Raw genomic sequence first — 18,773 nt, forward strand, 5'->3', positions numbered from 1 at the left:
ATACAAGAAATTCAGTAAGTATTATGAGCAGGTAAGAACACTACAAAATGAAATTATATAGCATTTTTAAATGAGGCAGGAGATGTAGTTGGGAAGGAGGTTAAAGTATTCCAAGAGTGACTAGTGGATGGTACGCCAACTTTGAGGAATGTCATATAACCTGGACGTAGAAACCAAAACCACATTGCTAGACTGAGAGCATGTATTCTGATGTGCAATGACTGTCATTATGTAAGGAAGGTAGAAAGTGATTAGAAGAATTTAGAAAATGTATTTAAAAGTTTAAATTGTATTTAATCAGTAACATGGTTGACCCATGGGGGCCGTGCAAGGTTCTGTGAAGGGGAAACGAAAGGTGATACTTAAGGTAGGTGAAGCTTTCTATTAATATCTGCTGTACTAAGAGATACCAACAAAGAGTTCTGTTGTTCCAGTCCAATTGGGGTCATCTCTGGCTTGTCTCATGAAAGATATAAAAGTATAAATCAACAAGATCAATTTCATGTAATCAGAGCTCATGGGAAAAATTGTGATACAGACTACTGCTGTACATGAAATGATATGATGAAATTGGGAGCAGAGAGAGAAAAATAACCGACAATTAAGAATGATCAATACATATACAGAATTAATTTCAAAGCTCTAAAGCATTACAAATAAAAACTTAGAAATTATTCTAGAAATCATTCATGTCCTGACAATAGTCCCTCTCCTAAAATATTTAATCATGTTTGGTAGCTATTGTCAACCTAGGAATAAAAATATTAGAGAAAAATATTTCCAAATATGTTGAGTTTACTCAGGAATAGAAAATAGAATTATAATCTAGAATGCATATCATGGCAAGCCATGAATACATTCAGTGAGAGAAGAGTAAGAGAAAGCCTTTATTGGCAGAAAGGAAGAGGTTCACATAAGCTGCTTGGAAACAGAATTCATTGGTTTCGGAGGCTCAAAGTCATGTTGGTAGTCAATTTAATGCCATTACTGAGCAGTTTCTTCTCAGAGCACCTTATCTGAATTACTTTAGTTCTAAGGAATGTCTAGTGATTAACCTTGTCACAGAAACATGCACGTACATGCAAAGCAGGGGATGCGTGAAAGACATGAGGGATTTCTGATGGATTTTTAGATGGTCTTTGGAAACAGTTCTCATCTCAGACAAGCAAACAAGAGCTCCCATCCTTCATGCCTTTCTCAGCCCTATTTTGTCTGGGTCTGACAGAAAGCGATTTCATAAACTTTCACACTACCTAGTGGGTGTAAACTATGCTTCAAAACAAGAGGGCAATGGGTCACACTGTCTCCATTACTTATATCTACAGCTTGACTCAAGACATCCTGAAGTTCAAAGCTTTTGTTTTTCAGGAGCAATGAACTCTAAGGGCAAAGTTTGTCCAAAGAAATTAGCAACCAACATGTAATTTTCAATTTTGGATTTAACATATAAAAATAAAACCATGATGTCTGTATGCCAACCATAGAAACAAATGCTAATTTAGGATGATGTCTTCTCAGAGAGCAGATTGGTGGTCATGCTCAAAAACAAGCCCACCTGCTCTTCATAAAAACCCCATAGTTTTGAAGGGGGAGCAATAGACAAAAGGTAGATGGAGGTGCCAGTATATTTAACACATAACCAGGAAGCTCCCTGCTCTCTTTTAGGCTGAGTAAATGATGCACTGTTGTAATATTGAGTAAGTCACTTAAGTTCCAAGAACTCAACTTCCTTCCATCTACTAACAATGACCTGATAGTAAAGAAATTCTGAAAATACGAGACAACACAATTTATCAGCAGCTAACAGTATTAGGTGACTAAGAAAGAAAAAAAAAAGTAGGAAATATCCAGAAAGCAAAAGTAATTCATTTTTTATCATACTACCTCTTTCACCAAATTACCTCTTTCACTAAATTACTTCTTCTAGAAATGTTGTTTTTGAGCTAGTTCAACATCGGTTCTAGAATAACTAATTTAAGAGCTAAGCTTCAATTTTTCCTACACAGTTTTTCAAACTATGTCCCTTTGTCTCGTTGTGAATAAGTGTGTCAGTGTCTTTTTTCTAATTGTGTTATACTGCAAGTTCATGAACTTTTGTCCTAATCTGCTAGTTTAATTAAAAAACTCTCACCAAATATAACAAAAGTTCATACCTTTACTTCAGAAGTATGACCCAACTTTCTAGGGTGCAGATTAGTTGATTAGAAAGAATGAGGGCTTCAGGCAGGTCTCTTTTCTACAATATAAAATGTAGAGTTTGTATTTGTTTTATTATTTTTTAACCCCCAAAAGGAAAGAGTACAATATAAGGGTTAAGTATGCAGATTTTAGAATCCAACAGACCGGGCTTCAAATGCTGATTCTGTTTTCTAGCTGTAGATTGAGGGAAAACTGATTAATTGCTCTAAATCTTAGATTTCTCATTTGCAAAATGGGAATAGTGAAACCTAATCCATGCTTATTGCTGTTAAGGTTAAACGAGAAAAATACACACATAAAAATTATATATAAAGTACATACATAGCAATTAATGCAGTCTGAGGCATAATTAATACTTAGTTTTTATAAGCAAGGATAAAGTTAACCCAGATAATACAGTAGTTTTGAGTAATTTTATTCATTCACTCTTTAGCTTTCCAGAGCCTTTAGTAAATTCTTCTTCAGAAAGAAGTGATTCTCAAATTCTTCACAATCATCTACCAAGTTTGGAGTAGTATCACACCCAGTGTTTTGCTTCTTTTGAGGACAAATGTGAATTCTACACCAAATCCTATAGCTTACTTCTATGTATTATTTCAGATCCAAAAAATATTACTTAACATTTTCAGTTATTCTAGAGAGATTATTTGTATATCAGACATGAAAATGTAGACCACTATCCTGACAAATAATATCTTGAAACCTAAGCATTTAGCAAAGCAGAAATGCTATAGGAAAAACAGGAATAAAAAAACTAGAGGGTCTAATCCTTACCTTCTTTAGCCCCAGAGTATAAATAATTGAGTGTTCTAATTGCACAGGGCACTTTATGCTTTATACAGTAAAAATAAAACAAAGGGCACTGGTATCAAATACAGTCCTCTGTGAGCCAGTGGCATGCCTCCCTGCCCATCACATTTCCTAAGCCAAGACTTGAGTAATCAGGTGACTTGGCAAAGAAAAATAACACATACTCATAGAAAGTCCATAAACCAGGATGGATATGTAACTTGAAAATTCAGACAAGGGTCTATTGCCCTTTTATTGCTTTTGTCTCTTGTCTCTATTGCCTTTTATTACCTCTATTGATGGCAATAGAGACTGTGAACATGGTAAGAAAAAAAGAGACTGCTAAAACTGGCTTGGCACTGCACCCTGTCACACAGCATTGCAAGTCAATGAGAACACAAACAGAATCTGGCTTGCCCTTCTCAAAATCTTCACCATAACCTTGGCCACTCTCTTAATTGAATTTATGGATCTCAGGTTGGTTTGGTCTTTATTATTGGTAAACTATTATCCTTTGGTATTTACTATTTAATATTCTTCACTGAGTATTTATATCAAATGGGTATTTGTTGCTGCTATTGTTGTTTTGCCATTTAGTTAATGAAACTGGCCATATCCAAATGGCCAAGAACAGAATCTAAGCAGAGATGTTTTCTTGTCATAAATTACATATCCTACAAATATGTTAATTTCTAACTGTAGAGTGCATTATGTAGTCCCCTTTTAGTGAATATTTTTTGTACCTCTAAGTCGAAGAGATGAAAAAAACTTAGCAATCACAGTTATTACAAAGAATATAAGCAGATTTATGAGGCTTGAAGAAAGTAATTTAATTGTATCCTATTTCTACATAAAAAATCTTGCAAGTTACTAAATACAAAGTTCATATTAATTACATGTGTAATATACACACTGTATATATGAATAAATACACAAGATTTTTGGCAGAAATCTACTTTTAAGTAATGTTATTTAGGAATAAATTGTCAAGGTCAGGACTCTATGATATTGAGGGCCGGCCCTGTGGCGCACTGGATAGTGCGCCGCTTGGGAAGCGCGGCGGCGCTCCCGCCAGAGGGTTTGGATCCCACATACAGACCGGTTCCTGCTCACTGGCTGAGCGAGGCACGGGAGCAGCACCGAGGGTTGCAGTCCCGTTGCCGGTCCCCGGTCCGGTACGGGGGCAACACTGAGGGTTGCGATCCGTTGCCGGACACGGAAAAAGACAAAAAAAGACAGAAAAAAAAAAAAAAGAAAGAAAATCAAAACATGTTTATTGAAGGAAAAATCAAATGAAACAGAGAGATATTAATTGGGCCGGCCCGGTGGCGCACTGCTACAGTGCGCCACTTGGGAGCGTGGCGGCGCTCCCGCCGAGGGTTCGGATCCCACATACAGACCGGTTCCCGCTCACTGGCTGAGCGAGGTGCGGGCGCAGCACCGAGGGTTGCGATCCCATTGCCGGTCCTGGTCCGGTACGGGCGCGACACTGAGGGTTGCGATCTGTTGCCGGACACGAAAAAAAAAAAGGACTCTATGACATTGAAATAACCAATATGTTCCTTAAAACAAATGAGATGAATTAGAGAATAGACAAAAGATGTTGGAATATGCAATGGTAGCATACATGTGTATTTAGACACTTGCCATCATTTAGAAAGAGTGGGTTATCTTGTTCTAGTGAATAAGGTGAACAAAGGATGTAGTTAAACCAATGAGCTGGCTGTATTTCTAAAATTATCTCTTTTGGGAGACCATTAAAGTCCATATTTGAAAAAATTTCTTCATTTATTTGGTTTGATTACAGTAGTCTCCCTGTACCACAGTTTCACTTTTCATGGTTTCAGTTACCCACGGTCAACTGAGGTAGAAAAATATTATAGTATTTTGACAGAGAGACCACATTCACATAACTTTTATTACAGTATATTGTTACAATTGTTCTATTTATTATTAATTATTGTTGTTAACCTCTAACTTACAAATTAAACTTTATCATAAGTATGTACACATAGGAAAAAAACAGTATATACAGGGGTCAGTACTATCCGTGGTTTCAAGCATCCACTGGGGGGCTTGGAATGTATCCCCATGGGTAAGAGGGAACTACTGTACTCAAAGGGAAAAAATGGAATCTGAGATCTAGGAGTAAAGAGTTCCAACAAATTCTAAATGTGCAAGATCTGAAGAACTTACTTCATCTCAGACTTTGTTAATACTGAGTCTACCTGGATGCCAGCCTTTTCTTACCAAAAATACCAGTCTGGAATAATCAGGAAGCATAAATCATGAGAACCAAGAGAGAAAGCCAGAAACTTGAAGCCAGCACAACTTATCTAGTATTATCAGTATAAATGACAGTGACACATTAAATCTAGTAGGACTTGAGGACCCCAGAGTACAGACATAACAGAGATTATGTTTGGTGGAAAAGCCTGGAAACTGGGGTAAGGCAATGCATTTCAGTTCTGTTTGTGCCTCTTCACAGTTGTATTCATCATGATCTTTTTGATGAAAGTTACAGAAACCCAGCTAGAACTAGCTTAGGTGAAGGAAAGCGAGGCTTTTATTGGGTCAGGAAACAAAATCGACAGAAGCATAAAAACACAGATGTCGTCAAGGACAACTGAGCCAGGGATATGAGTGCTGCTAGGTTCCTCCCTTTCATCGCTGTTTCTGTCTGTATGTCAGCTTCCTTCTCTCGGACCAGAGCTCTCAATGTGCCTACCACAGCAACTTGCAGTGACCTCTGGCTCCCATAGGAATGGCTTCCCAACCAGCAAAGAGGAAGTTTTCCTTATGTCACCTCCCTCAGCTTCCTTCATCCTTCTTCTTGTCCAAGTTAAAAAAAAAAAAAGAAAGAATGAAACAATTCTAATTGTCCATGCTCTTCTCCTGAATTCAAGTGTTGGATAAGGAGGGTTATTATGATTAGTCCAGCTTCAGTCAGGTGGCCACTCCAAGTTCAGTCAGTGTAGCCCAGGAGATTGAGGTCACACAGAACGAGGCATCTTTCAATCAGACCAAATGTTGGACGCAGGGATTGTGGAGCAGTTTCCCACAAGAAAGAGGTCAGCAAAGACATGATCTCCATGAGCAAGGCAGCCCCAGTGATTTGACCACTACGGTAGCTGCTGAGCCTTAGGCCGAGTTTCTTCAACCTTCTGAGTTTCCTTAACCATAAAATGATTAAAATTACAATTCTTAATTCACAGGATAATTGTGAGAAGTTATTAAATTAATACATGATAAAATACCTTTAAAACATAAAATGCTTTACAAATAAATAAATTTTCAATTTTTTACTCAGACTGGTAGACTTCTGGAATCCTGGCATAAGCCACCAAAGGACTGTCTTTCTCCTGGCCCCAGTTTAAGTACGAGTCTGGCCAGTGAATTCACAAGTTAATTCCTTAGGAAAGGCTCTAATAACCAGCAAGTTATTTGTAGCAAATATGCCTGATCAAAGGTTAAAAGACACACTAGCAAGAATTAGGTCCAGCAATTTAAAACATTAAGCTTAAAGGAGTAAAAGTTTATTTTATCTCATCAGAAATACAGCAGTTTCTGCTTCATCACCTGGTATCTAAATTATGGGTCTGGCTGGTTGGCTCGGTTGGTTGGAGCACAGCCTTATAACACCAAGGTCAAGGGTTTGGATCCCTGTACCAGCCAGCTGCAAAACAAAACAAAGAACAAAAACAAAAATAAAATAAATTATGAATTAGTAAAAAGAAATGTATTTTCTGGAGAACATAGCTGAATATTTATCTTGAATAGAAAAATAAGTTTTACTCAGGACTTGTCCTAGTTCATTTTGTGCTGCTATAACAGAAAACTTGAGACTGGGTAATTTATAAATTTATTTCTTACAGTTCCAGAGGCTGGGAAGTCTTAGGAAGGTCTGCATCTGGTGAGGGCCTTCAGGCTTCATCATAACATGGCAGAGGGCATTGCATGGGTAAGAGAGAGAGGAAATAGGCTGAACTCATCCTTTTATAAGGAGCCCAATCCAGAAATAACAAACCCACTCCTGTAATAATGGCATTAATCTGTTCATGAAGGCAAAGCCCTCATGACCTAATCATCTCTTGAAGGTCCCACCTCTCAACACTTGCACTGGAGATTGTTTCCAACACCTGAACCTTAGGAGACACATTCAAACATAGTAATACTTCTTACTTCAAGCATTCTGAGTCTTTTCTCTGATACCAATGAATATATCACACGGGAGGCTAGCAATACAAATTTCATGCTGTTGAAAAGGAAACCAAGGTAAAAACATTCAGCAGCTCATCTGTAGTGGTCAGTGATATCACTCAAGTGATGTTACCAAGTGCGAAATCCCTGTCTTCCATCCCCAAATTCAGGACTTTCAATATGTCCTGAATTGACTGTCCTTAATCTAGTGCAATTTGACTTTGGAATTGAGATATATGGTACTTGGTGAAGGACATAAAGCAGACAGGTGGCTCTCGATGTGTGTAAGGCCTCTCTGAACTACTAGTTTCCATTGGATCTTCCTGCCTTTAGCAACTTTTCTCTGGTGGGGGAGGGTCAGGGAATTTAAGGGAAAAAGTGAGTTTCTCAGTGTCAGTCTTGCCTACCTTATCCCATGAGAACCCATTCTTACAAAAATAAAATGATCCGGCCTTATCCTCGGCATGCTGTACACAAACTCAAATCTCACCTCCTCTGGGATAGCCTCTCTGAGCTGTCAAGACTGGGTTAGATGATTCTCCATTGAGTCCCAGAGTACACTGTGCTTGTCCCTTGTCCATTTTCTTCAGCATGTATATATCTCCAGTGCCTAACACAGTGTAAAATAGCTTTTATTCAACCAGCAAATATTTATTGAGAATCCACAGTATGTCAGGTCTTATTCTAGTAGTTATAGGAGTTGATGCTTGAAACATAAATGAATGAATACAACTTCCGTTCCTATCTGCAAGTGGGACTAGGAACCAGTCTTGTACCATAAACCTGGGCTCCCCCATGCCCTGAGAGTTACAATCATTTCCTTGAACCACTGTTTTTGTCCAGTCATCATAACTGGGCCTCTTCCTTGTCTTCTACTGGTTCAACAAGTCCCCTTCTATGGCTGGAACTCTGCACCCTGGTCTGCTCAGCAAGAAAATGAGCCCTTGATTATTTCTTGATAATTTCCTTCTCCTGGGGGCTATTTCTAGCACAAACTTTATGAGACACCTGATTCATGATGCATTTACCCGTTTAACTTCAAGCCCCACCTCTGCCCGTTCTCTACAGTGGCTCTTTCAACTTCTATTATTCCGAAACCTCCTAGGTCACCACTGCCACCTCCTTCTTTCTTAATAGAGGACCTCAACTCCTGTCTCACAGAGTAAATGGAAGACACTAGATACAAACATCCTCAAATTTCTATCTGTACATCTTCAAAATTACCTGCATCTATACCTATTGTTTTCTTATTTCCTCTTTTCATTGTGACAAAAGGAAAAAACAAATACTCCAACCTAAGTTCTGGATCCCATTTCTGGAAAAAACAAATACTCCAACCTAAGTTCTGGATCCCATTCCTTCCCTCTGTCTAACTTTGAAGCACAACTTTCGTTTGTATGTATAAGTTCCATTATAAATCTGACCTATTAACTTTTCATATAGTACCTAAAAATCCTCTGTAGGCATGACACCCCCCAGGAATGACAACCAAAAATGTCTCCAGACATGGCTAAATGTCCCTTGGTGGGCAAAATTACCCCTGATTAAGAATCATCATTATAAACAATTAGAAGGCAAAATGTAGGACTTGAGAGTGAGATCAGAAGCTTTAGACTTCTGGATTCAGGATCAACTTGAGTTGCGTTTCTGAGTTTGAATATCAGTAACAATAAAACTTTAAGGGTTAAAAAATATTGGATATTAAAATTGTGGTAAAGAATCAAGTGATTAAAAACTCAGCTAGTAGTTCAAGATGAAGTTATGAGTGCTAATGAAATACAGGTACCAGACCAAGAATAGAAAGAACTTTATTTTCAAAGACAACATATGATTAAGAATATGATCTCCATTTGTTCTTCTACAGGAAGTTTTATTGTAAGAAAAAGATTATTACGAAAAGCTTTGAAGTGACCCAAGTTTTCACAAAATTCTCCTCCAGAATGCTGGTATATACCCTCCCAAATAAGTCTTTCTGAATTCCATTTTTTCTGATAAAAATTCTGCTTTGTAGAATATTAATGCACAAACTAAGAAGATAACTTTCAAACAGTATAATAAAACAGTATATATTTATTATAATTTAAAATGGCTCATTACTTTTTTTGCCCTGTTTACTTAATTTACACATACTGATACTTGCTGTGCATACCAATCAATAGGTTGAATACATTAGTGGTCACTTATGTTAAAAGTTAGGCAAAGGGGTCATTAAACATACACATAAAATAACCCTCTATACTAATCTTATTTTCTTGGAAAAATTCAACTTAATATTCAGCATTTCAATTTATTCTCTTTTTTTTTCATAAAGGGAAACTAGTTGATAGAAACAGAATATATCACGGTTAAGAATAAGGGCTAGAATCAAACTGCGGGTATTTGAAAGCCAGGCTCCCTCACTTGCTACTGGGAAAGTTGCTTTATCTTCTCTGTGCCTGTAACACAGGATTAGATGAAACAAAGCATGTGGAAAGTATATATATAGTGCCTAACATATCCTTAGCTTTCATCATCTTCATCAATAACCAACCCTGTCCACTGCAGAGAGGCTAACCAACATACCATTCAAGAAGAGGGCTTCTGGACCTAGCCAGAGCTTACCACTGAAAGTGATAATTGACACATAATAGCGTTTCTTCCAGATGCATATCTGAGGCTCATCAGTATCTGCTTCTAGCATGGTTTTAAAAGTCTCTCAGGAGCTTGCTGATTGTTGGCTACTACACTCAACATCAACAAGAAAGAAATTATCTAGGAATGAAACATTCTTCTTCAAGTAATATGATCTAATTTTTTTCCTTAAAAAATAATATATAAGAAAATGTGTTAAAAAAAGTTAGAGAAAATATAAGAAAATGGTTATCTCTTTGATTCATTTCACATTTACTGAATATCTGCTCTTTACAAGGAGTGATTTTGCTAGGGGTTGGAGATACAATATGAAGTTGAATATAATACAGTGCCTATTATCAAGCAGTACAGACAAATATAAAACACATATATTTGATACCAAATTCCACATCAGATGTATGAATTAAGTGCTATGAAAACAGAGAGAGGGAAAAAATTAAATAAAATATAGGAAAATGAAAAATTTCCTTGGGTTTTAGTTACACATACATAGAACTACTTATGGGAAGATCAGGGCAAGGTTTCCCATTACTCTCAGCGATACTCCTTCACTCCCCACCCTCCCCAACCCCCAACAACCACAATATTTGTATAGGAGATATAATAAATGTCAAAGAATACCATTAGAACAACAACAACAAAAAACCCGTAAAAGGCAGCATGGTGAGAAGCATATAAGAATTGTTCCATCCACTTTACGAAATGAAGGACTTTATGGGATGATTGTGTGGATCAAAATCAAGGCAGAAATAATTTTATAAAGGTTTATTGAAAGCCAAGCTTGATTCTGGACACTGGTAATATTCTGTCTCTCATTCGTATTATCAGTATACCTTAAATATATACCTATGTTTCATATGCTCTTTTGCATGTGTGATCTATTTTACAGTAACAAAAAGCCTTGTAATGGAACATTCCCTGCAGCATTTTTGAATATGTCAAATGACTATATATTATTTATTAAACTTATATTTTCTTAAACACCTATTTTATGTCCAGTATGCACAAGATCTTTTGAGGTATATAAGAAAAGAACAAAGTATTATTTAATTTTACATTGAGAATGTATTCATGCATTGTCTGCGTAAAAAGCTGAATCATAAGAAAGAAAACTTTAAAAAAAAAAAAGAAAGCCAAGCTTGAGGATCAACTCAGGAAACATAAGCCAACAGAGCTGGAAAGTGCTCTGAAGTCTACTTCAAGCAAAGGCATTTTATAAGGGAGTTTCAAAAGGGAGGGGGAAGCTCCTAGTACAGTTGTCCTTTTCTCATAGAACACAAAAAATCACAATCATTAGTTACTGATTACAACAAAGGAACCTAAAATGCCTATGTGCAACCTGAAGCAGAAGCGTCAGGCTTCAGCTATTATTAACATTATCTACGTGGCTTATTCAGAACCAGTAGGTTATACATTAATTAATAAATCAGCAGTTCTAACCACAAACATTGTTTATCTTAAGAAAAAGGTGTCAACATTGAGTTCATGAAATTTATCTCAAGGCAGTGAGTTTCGGAAAACCTGCTTCATAAGATTATTTCCTTCATTAATTGTATACATAGGGACCAACTAGAAAAGCCACTGTCACTCCATATTTCCATGTGCTTCAATGCTCACCATTTTTCTACATAAATGGATGTGTAGACTATAAACTCAGCATCTTATTTCCTAAAAGACCCTTCTGGTTCTTCGTATACTAGGAATAACTTCGACCAAGTAATAAACAGGCCAAGTGTATGTGACTTTATTAACCAGCTTGTCCTTCATTTTCTGTCTGCTTCACCGTAGGCAAAATTCAATACAAGGATGAAGAGCAGCAAATGCTTCCACAGTATATCTACCCCTGGCTGCCAGCCAGAGGTATGTTTGTAAGGCCTGTAAGAGCATAATGATTCAACTCTTTCTTCAAAAAAAGGAAATCAGCAAAAGAGAAGTCATCCTGATATTTTAGCTACTCCCCACCCTTCCTTCAATTTATCTGCCTTTCTGTATATCTCATTTACAAATTTTCTCCCATAATTATTTTTCAGATTTATAAAAAACTCAGGACATATCTATTTTCCTCTCATTCAGAGTAACCTCAGGAAAAGCACTCTGCCTGGAGGGAAAATGGTCCACTGAACCTAGGCAGCAACTTGGAAAGGCTGGCTCTAGAATGAAAATCTAGAATTTCATTAATGCACTGTGTGTAGCAGAGCAAATTGATTAACCTTCAAAAGGTATTGTGAATTTGGAAAACAAAAAAGAGCAGAAGGGATAAACAGTCCTATCTCTGATATTATCACAATTAATTATGAAATTCAAAACTGTTCTCAGTGAATAATAACAGTGACAATCAACAACATCGGTTTTTTAAATGGTCTTAAATAAAATCAAAACAATTTTCGATTCTTTTCAGAAACACATTTAAATTTATTCAAGAAGTTTTTTTTGTTGAAACAGTGTAATTTCCAAAATATTTATTTTGAAGAACTGCAGTTTCTGAAACTAAGCTGCTAAGGCTGGATATTTTAATTCCCTCAAAAATATAAAATAATCTAACATCTCTTCACTTGAAATTCACGTTTGGTATCAAATACAATACTAATAGCAAATGGTCACCTTAGTTAGCACTTTTTTATTGTTCAGTAAAAACCCATTCCAAAAAATGTCATGCTTCACCCGTTGCCTCCTCTAATCTGCAAAGGCCTTGTTGGTTACTGTTTATGAAAGCAGGAAGATGGCCTAGTGGAAAAAAACACTGAACAGATCTTGATTCTTGTCCCAATTTTACCACAGAGACTTGAGTAAGTAATTTAATGTTGTTGAACCTCATTTTCTCATTTCGAAACGGGGACAGAAACATTTTTCACTGCTTTACTCATAGGGTTGTTATGAGTCTCAAATGAGAAAACACATGTAAAGTGCTTTTAAAAAATGTAATGCTTTTGTGCATCCTTTCCTAGAAGATATGTAAGAAGGCACCTATTATATTTTATTTATATGTATTTTTCAAACTATTTAAAAATACGTCTGTAAACCTAATTATCATGATTTTTTATCAATTCTTTGACAGTAACCAATATACACTAAGGCATTGAAGTTTATTAGGCTCATGGACTATTGAATCAAACTGCTGTTTACCAGGGCAAATTGCTTAGTCTATTTCTCAGTTTCTTAACCTATAAAATGGGATATAATAACAGTACCTACCTCACAAGACTGTTGTACATATTAAGTACATTAAAATATGCAAAATATCTAGAATGACTGGTACACAATAAACACTTAAAAATGTACTAGTTCTTCTTTAGAATAGAATAAGAATCTGAAAAGAGATATGAATCAGTTGGCATCTTTATCACTAGAAAAGGTAGATATTTTACATAATCAGCCCATGTGATTCATTTTCTCTCAGAAAAAAAAATTAAAACTTATCCAACTGTCTCTCTTAAAATCTACTCATCCTTTACATCTAAGAAGAAAAGATCACTAAACCTTGAAAGCCTAACTGCCCACTTCTTTGCAGTTGTTCTCAAGAAAGAAAAAGGATATAGCCAGTATGACTCACTAGCAAGTAGGAGAACATAGCCAAACAATGCTGTATTCCAGGTTTCTACTTCCTTTCAGTGGCTAACTTCTGGATCTGATAATGCTTAATCATATGAAAAAGGAAGTAATAGTTCAGGACATTAAATAAGAAGTGTGTCTTTATACTACCTAGCCTGGAGATCCAAAATAATTTACCAAGCCTAGAATAAAACAAGATAGCCTCATGGTCATGATGCCCTTTCTTGAGAAACACTTACAGCTTTATTCTTTGTCTTATCACCTTGTTTTTCTGCACAACTGTCAACTAAACTTCAAAGACCTGACTGGGATATCAGTTATGCTTTCTATTGAAAATTCTAGTTGTTTTGCATCATTTTGAACCATGGACCAAAACAAAGATAGAAAAGTTACTTTCTCTATTGTAACTAAGCAACAAGGAAATTTTTTTCTTCATAAAAAAAGTTTCATGCAGCTACATTTTTCATTATTTAAGAACAAAATCCTTTCTTTTTTTTTTCTAAATAATTCAAATAACAACCAACACTAACTATGCTCTGATATTACTTATAGTTCCCTCCATAAACTGTCTCATTTAATCCTCACAAAAACCCTGAGGGTCAAGGACTAATATTAATTCTATTATACACATGAGAAAACTGAGCCTCATAGAGGTTAAGTAATTTGCTCACGGAGATGCTAAATGGAGCTTCAGCAAACGCTAAAGCTGGGATTTGAGCCCAAGTAGTCTAGATTGAGAGTTCATTCACTCTGGTATGTAGTCATTCAATAATTTATATATAACATGTTAAGGTAAAACTCAGTATTTCATTTCTTTCCAATTTTTATTTCTTTTCATTTTTTTCCTTATCCTCTATCTTTTATTTGAATATCTCACAGCTATCTCCAACCACATCTAAGCAGTCACCAAATCTTATTGATTTTTTTTAGCTCTTTATCTGTTTTGTGAGGTCCATATTCATATATATATCTTCCTATTAAAATTTTCTGCTTGAATATCCCACATGTACCTTAAGCTCACCATAAGTTGTCATATATTTCCTATTATGGTTAGTAACACCATTACCCACTCAGCTGAGAGAAAGAAAAGTAATCTGATGGATATTATAAATTCTTTCTGCTTCTTCGACCATCTACCTACCAAACACAAGTGGTGTACACACACACACAAGCATGCAAACATACCACCCATTCCATCTAATCACTAAGACCTGTTAATTCTCACCTAAACTATTACAAGTGTCTCCTTGCTGATTTTCCTGCCTGCCTCTAATCTCACTATACAGTCCACATCACCTTAATCTAACTTCTGTACTGCTGCCAGAATGGTCTTCATGATGTGAACATTTGCTTGTTTTCTTCCTGCTTGCATTTTTATAATGAATTATAAGATAAATTCTAAACACTTTTGCAAAGAATACAAAACTGTTCAGAATCTGACACCTGCCTGTCTACTCAGATTAATCTTCCAATGCTGTACTCTTTGCCTGGAATATCTCTTCTCTAGGATTCCCACAAATCCTACAAGGTTCAACCAAAATGCTGCCTCCTTCATGAAGACTTTCCTGTCTCTTGAAGGTACTCTTAGATGCTAATTCTGACACGTGTTCAGTGATTTTTCAATATATCTCTATTATAACAACTACCTTATGGCTGTATAGTTGTTTGTTCACACATCTATCTTCTCACTAGGCTCCTGGGAGGAAAAATCATGTATATTATTAAATTATAAAAATGTATAAGTATAATATATCCGTATCATAGATACTTTAGAATATTCAATAATACATAATAAAGAAAAATAAAATTATATTTCTTCCACAAAGAGGATACCACTATTTTAAAAATATTTCTTCTATTCATACACACAAAAACACCTACACATATTACATATTTTTATTTGTCTTAGAACATTCACGATTTGGTTTTGTTTTTTCCTAGCAGCTAGCACATGGCCCACCACATGCAAAATAGTCTACAGATATTTATTGGGTAAATTAATGATCTCAAATCTATTCTCTTTTCTCCATTTCCTCAGCTACTGCCTTAAAATCATTCTTCCAAGTTATTCTAATAATCTTCAATTGGTCTCATTCCCTCTTGTTTCTTCTCCCTTGAATTCATTCTTCACATTGCTGCCATAGTTATATGATAAAATGAAAATCTTGACACATTATTATATTTATGAATGCTTTGATGGCTTTTATTGCCTATGAAATAAAATACAATTTCTTATCCTTTGAGACTTGTCACAATTTAGTCCTAATCTACTTTCCAGACACATCTTCTGTGATTTCCATCTCCCCACCCTCCACTCCCATTTTAGGCATCAGTCTAGTCAAACTGGACCATTTATAGCTCTCAGAAATATGCCGTGGATTCTCGCTCTTGAGCCTCTACTCATGACACTCCTTCTGACTAAAAATATCCTACCACATTCTTCCCCATCCGGCAAATATTTTATTTATCCTTCAAAGATAAATTTAAAAAATAATAATAATAACTCTTCTGTGAAGTCTTCGTCAAACCTTTCCCTCATTTTCCAGCCAAGTTATTTGCTCTCTCTTGTCTTCCAGACAAGTAGTTCCTGAAACTAAAACTATAGTTTTGTAAAACTGCAGAATCCTTGACCCCTGACTCACAGAGGTTCAGATTCAGTAGAACTGGGGTGGAGACAGGAATCTGTTTTTTTGAAAACATGCTACTTCCCAACCTAAACAATGCCACTTCAGAGCCAGACTGAACTCGGGTTGCTGAATGCTAAACATTCTCCTTAAAGCATTCAGTATCTTGTAGAAACAACCAGAAATAGAGCATGTTAGGGCCCATTTTTTCAGGTATTAGCAAAACCAATAATTTTTTTGACAGGTTTTATGGGTATAAGTCCTTGGGAAGTAAAACCGGGCTGTTTTTTTTCAAGTTTTTCAAAATATCAGGGAAACAGAGAGATTAAAAATATAAAGCAAGACAAAGGCACACACTATTAAATATAAACAAAAAAAAAGAGAAAGGAACGGACATGAGGTCACTTAAATTGACCTCTAAACTGCCTCTATAATATTGTACTCTTAGAAAAGAAAGAGGAGGTGAACACATACAATGAAACCAGTTATAAGCAAATACAATTTGTATCAAAGTAGGCACCAAGGGCCTTGGCTGGTTCAAATCATCAGAACCATTTTTCTAGGATGGCATTACTGGCTCTAAACAAGTCACTTTGAACAAATTCTTGAGATTTTCCTCATTTAGAAAGATACAGAACTCCTTTTGAAGATTTCAGTTAAAAGCAACTCTGTGTAAAACCCATCCCCTCCTCTCTTGGATACAATATGCTCATTCAGTGAATAAGTGCCCAGAGAAGAAGAGAGTATTAATAGTTAATCTTTAAAATCAAGAGCTTTAGAGAAAGGAGGACTGTTAAAAGGCCTCCTGGACCATTCTTCTTAACCTTTTTCACAGCACAATACACATGGAAAGTGTTATTTATAAGGCACATAAGGGTAAAGACATGAGACTATTAGAGACTGAAAGTGACTGGCAAGGAGGGCTCAAGCTGCCCCAGGCAATACCTGGGGGTCAAAGATATCAATAAATTCTAGAACACATGTAGTATATACTGCTTGGGAAGGTATACTAGGTAAACCAATGCATCTTAGGGATGAGAAGAATCAAGTCCCAAAGGGTGGCTTGACACCACACAGGTTAACAAGGTCACTTAGTGGAAGGGCTGGCACTGAGTTTTCACAGGTCTCATAACAGTGATTCCAATCTTACATCATTCACATTTCATCAATTCTGACAAATTGTTGGAGTCATTTAAAGAAATCCACAAGTCACTGAGGCACCCAGCATTGACAATAGACTGAAAACATGATGATCCCTCCCGCAAATATCTGTACTATTTTCAACTGTATTTAATTGCAACTTGAAAAAATAAAAGAGAATTATATTGATAATTCTCTTAATTCTCTGAAAAATTGCTAGATAAAATATTAAAAACTCTTTTAAAAAAATGAATGGAAGAGGCTGCCAGGAATTAAGTGGGAGTATGAGTCTAGAGAAATAAATGAGAACTGAAATGACTTGAGTACTCTGGGATTACCTATACATGCAGGCTGCCTGGAATGTTCACAGAGCAGAGTTCCATTAGAGACCACCAGCATAGAAGCCATGCTCAGGGAGGCCTTAGCACACAGAAAGACAGTTCACTAGAAAGAGGTAAATAAATAACCCCTCACAGGGGCAAGAAGCAAGGAAAACTGTCTGGCAGATACTTGACTACAGGAGAAAAAAGCTCTCCTGAGAATTCATAGCCACTAGACATGAATTTAAGATCAAAATTTGCACTGTTAACATGGTAAGAAAAACCATAAACTAAAAATTTTCATTTCTAGTCCCATTTTAAATTGAACCCAGGTCTGTAATGTCCCCATACATGTGTCAGAAAGAAAAACAAATTCTTCCTGGAGAAATAAATCTACAACCTGGACATTAGAAGGTCCAAAGGATTGCTTTTTGTTTTGAATAAAATTTCAGAATAAACAAAAAATCCACAAAACACATGAGAAACTAAGCAATTATAAGCAAATGTCACAGACATAATAAACAATAGGAGCCTAAATATTGGAAATGTACAAATACAGGGAATATATTAGAAAAAAATGTAAATGCAGTATTTATATATGTTTAAAGAATCATTTTTCGTAAAAAAATAAAAAAGGAGGAAGGAGGTAAAAACATGACTAATCAGTAAGAGATTAGGCAGAATTTGGGAAAGAAGATCTCCTAGAAATAAAAATGTAACAATTAAAAGTAAAAAGTCAATGTAAGTGTTAAACAAAAGATAGATACAATGGAGGAGAGAATTAATAAAATGGAAGATTTTTATGCAAAAGAAGGAATTGCACAAAATGCAATAGAGATTAAAAAGATGAAAATATTTTTAAAAGAGTTGAGGACACAAGGAGAACAGAGTGAGAAATATATATCTAATTAGAGTTTCAAAAGGAGAACTAGGCAAATTTAGCCAAAAGAAAGAAATATAGCCATAATTAACACTGGACAAAATATTCTTTAAAGGAAAAAATACTACTGATAAATAAGGGAACTCTATAAAAATAACAGGACATAATCAAAAGGATAAACTACATTTGTAAGTTTATATTGTTTAGTATCATAGCCTCAAAATAAATAACATATACATTAAAAGAACTACAAAGAGAAATTGACAAATCTGCCAACACTGTGGGAAATTTCTAATTAATACTTGAAGTAGATAAGAAAAACCAGTAAGGATGCAAATAATTTGAATAATAAAGTCAACAGGTTTAATTTAGTTGATATATATAGAAGCCTACATCCAGTAACTAGAAAATATACACGTTATTTTCAAGCACACACAAAAC

At 35.7% G+C, this 18,773-nt stretch overlaps 1 long non-coding RNA gene across 1 annotated transcript in view; it reads right to left on the minus strand.

The window, feature by feature from the left end:
• Positions 1 to 5,559: 5,559 nt before the first annotated feature.
• LOC103607671 overlaps positions 5,560 to 18,773 on the minus strand; it is a 32,115-nt gene continuing 18,901 nt past the window's right edge. The window contains exons 2-4 of the long non-coding RNA XR_551987.1: positions 7,679 to 7,798; positions 6,568 to 6,664; positions 5,560 to 6,161 (exon numbers count right to left, since the gene is read on the minus strand). This is a non-coding gene — a long non-coding RNA (uncharacterized LOC103607671). The remainder of the gene's footprint in view (positions 6,162 to 6,567; positions 6,665 to 7,678; positions 7,799 to 18,773) is intronic.

The sequence above is a fragment of the Galeopterus variegatus genome, unplaced genomic scaffold (assembly GCF_000696425.1).
Source record: "Galeopterus variegatus unplaced genomic scaffold, G_variegatus-3.0.2 Scaffold152, whole genome shotgun sequence".
Lineage (NCBI taxonomy): Eukaryota > Metazoa > Chordata > Mammalia > Dermoptera > Cynocephalidae > Galeopterus > Galeopterus variegatus.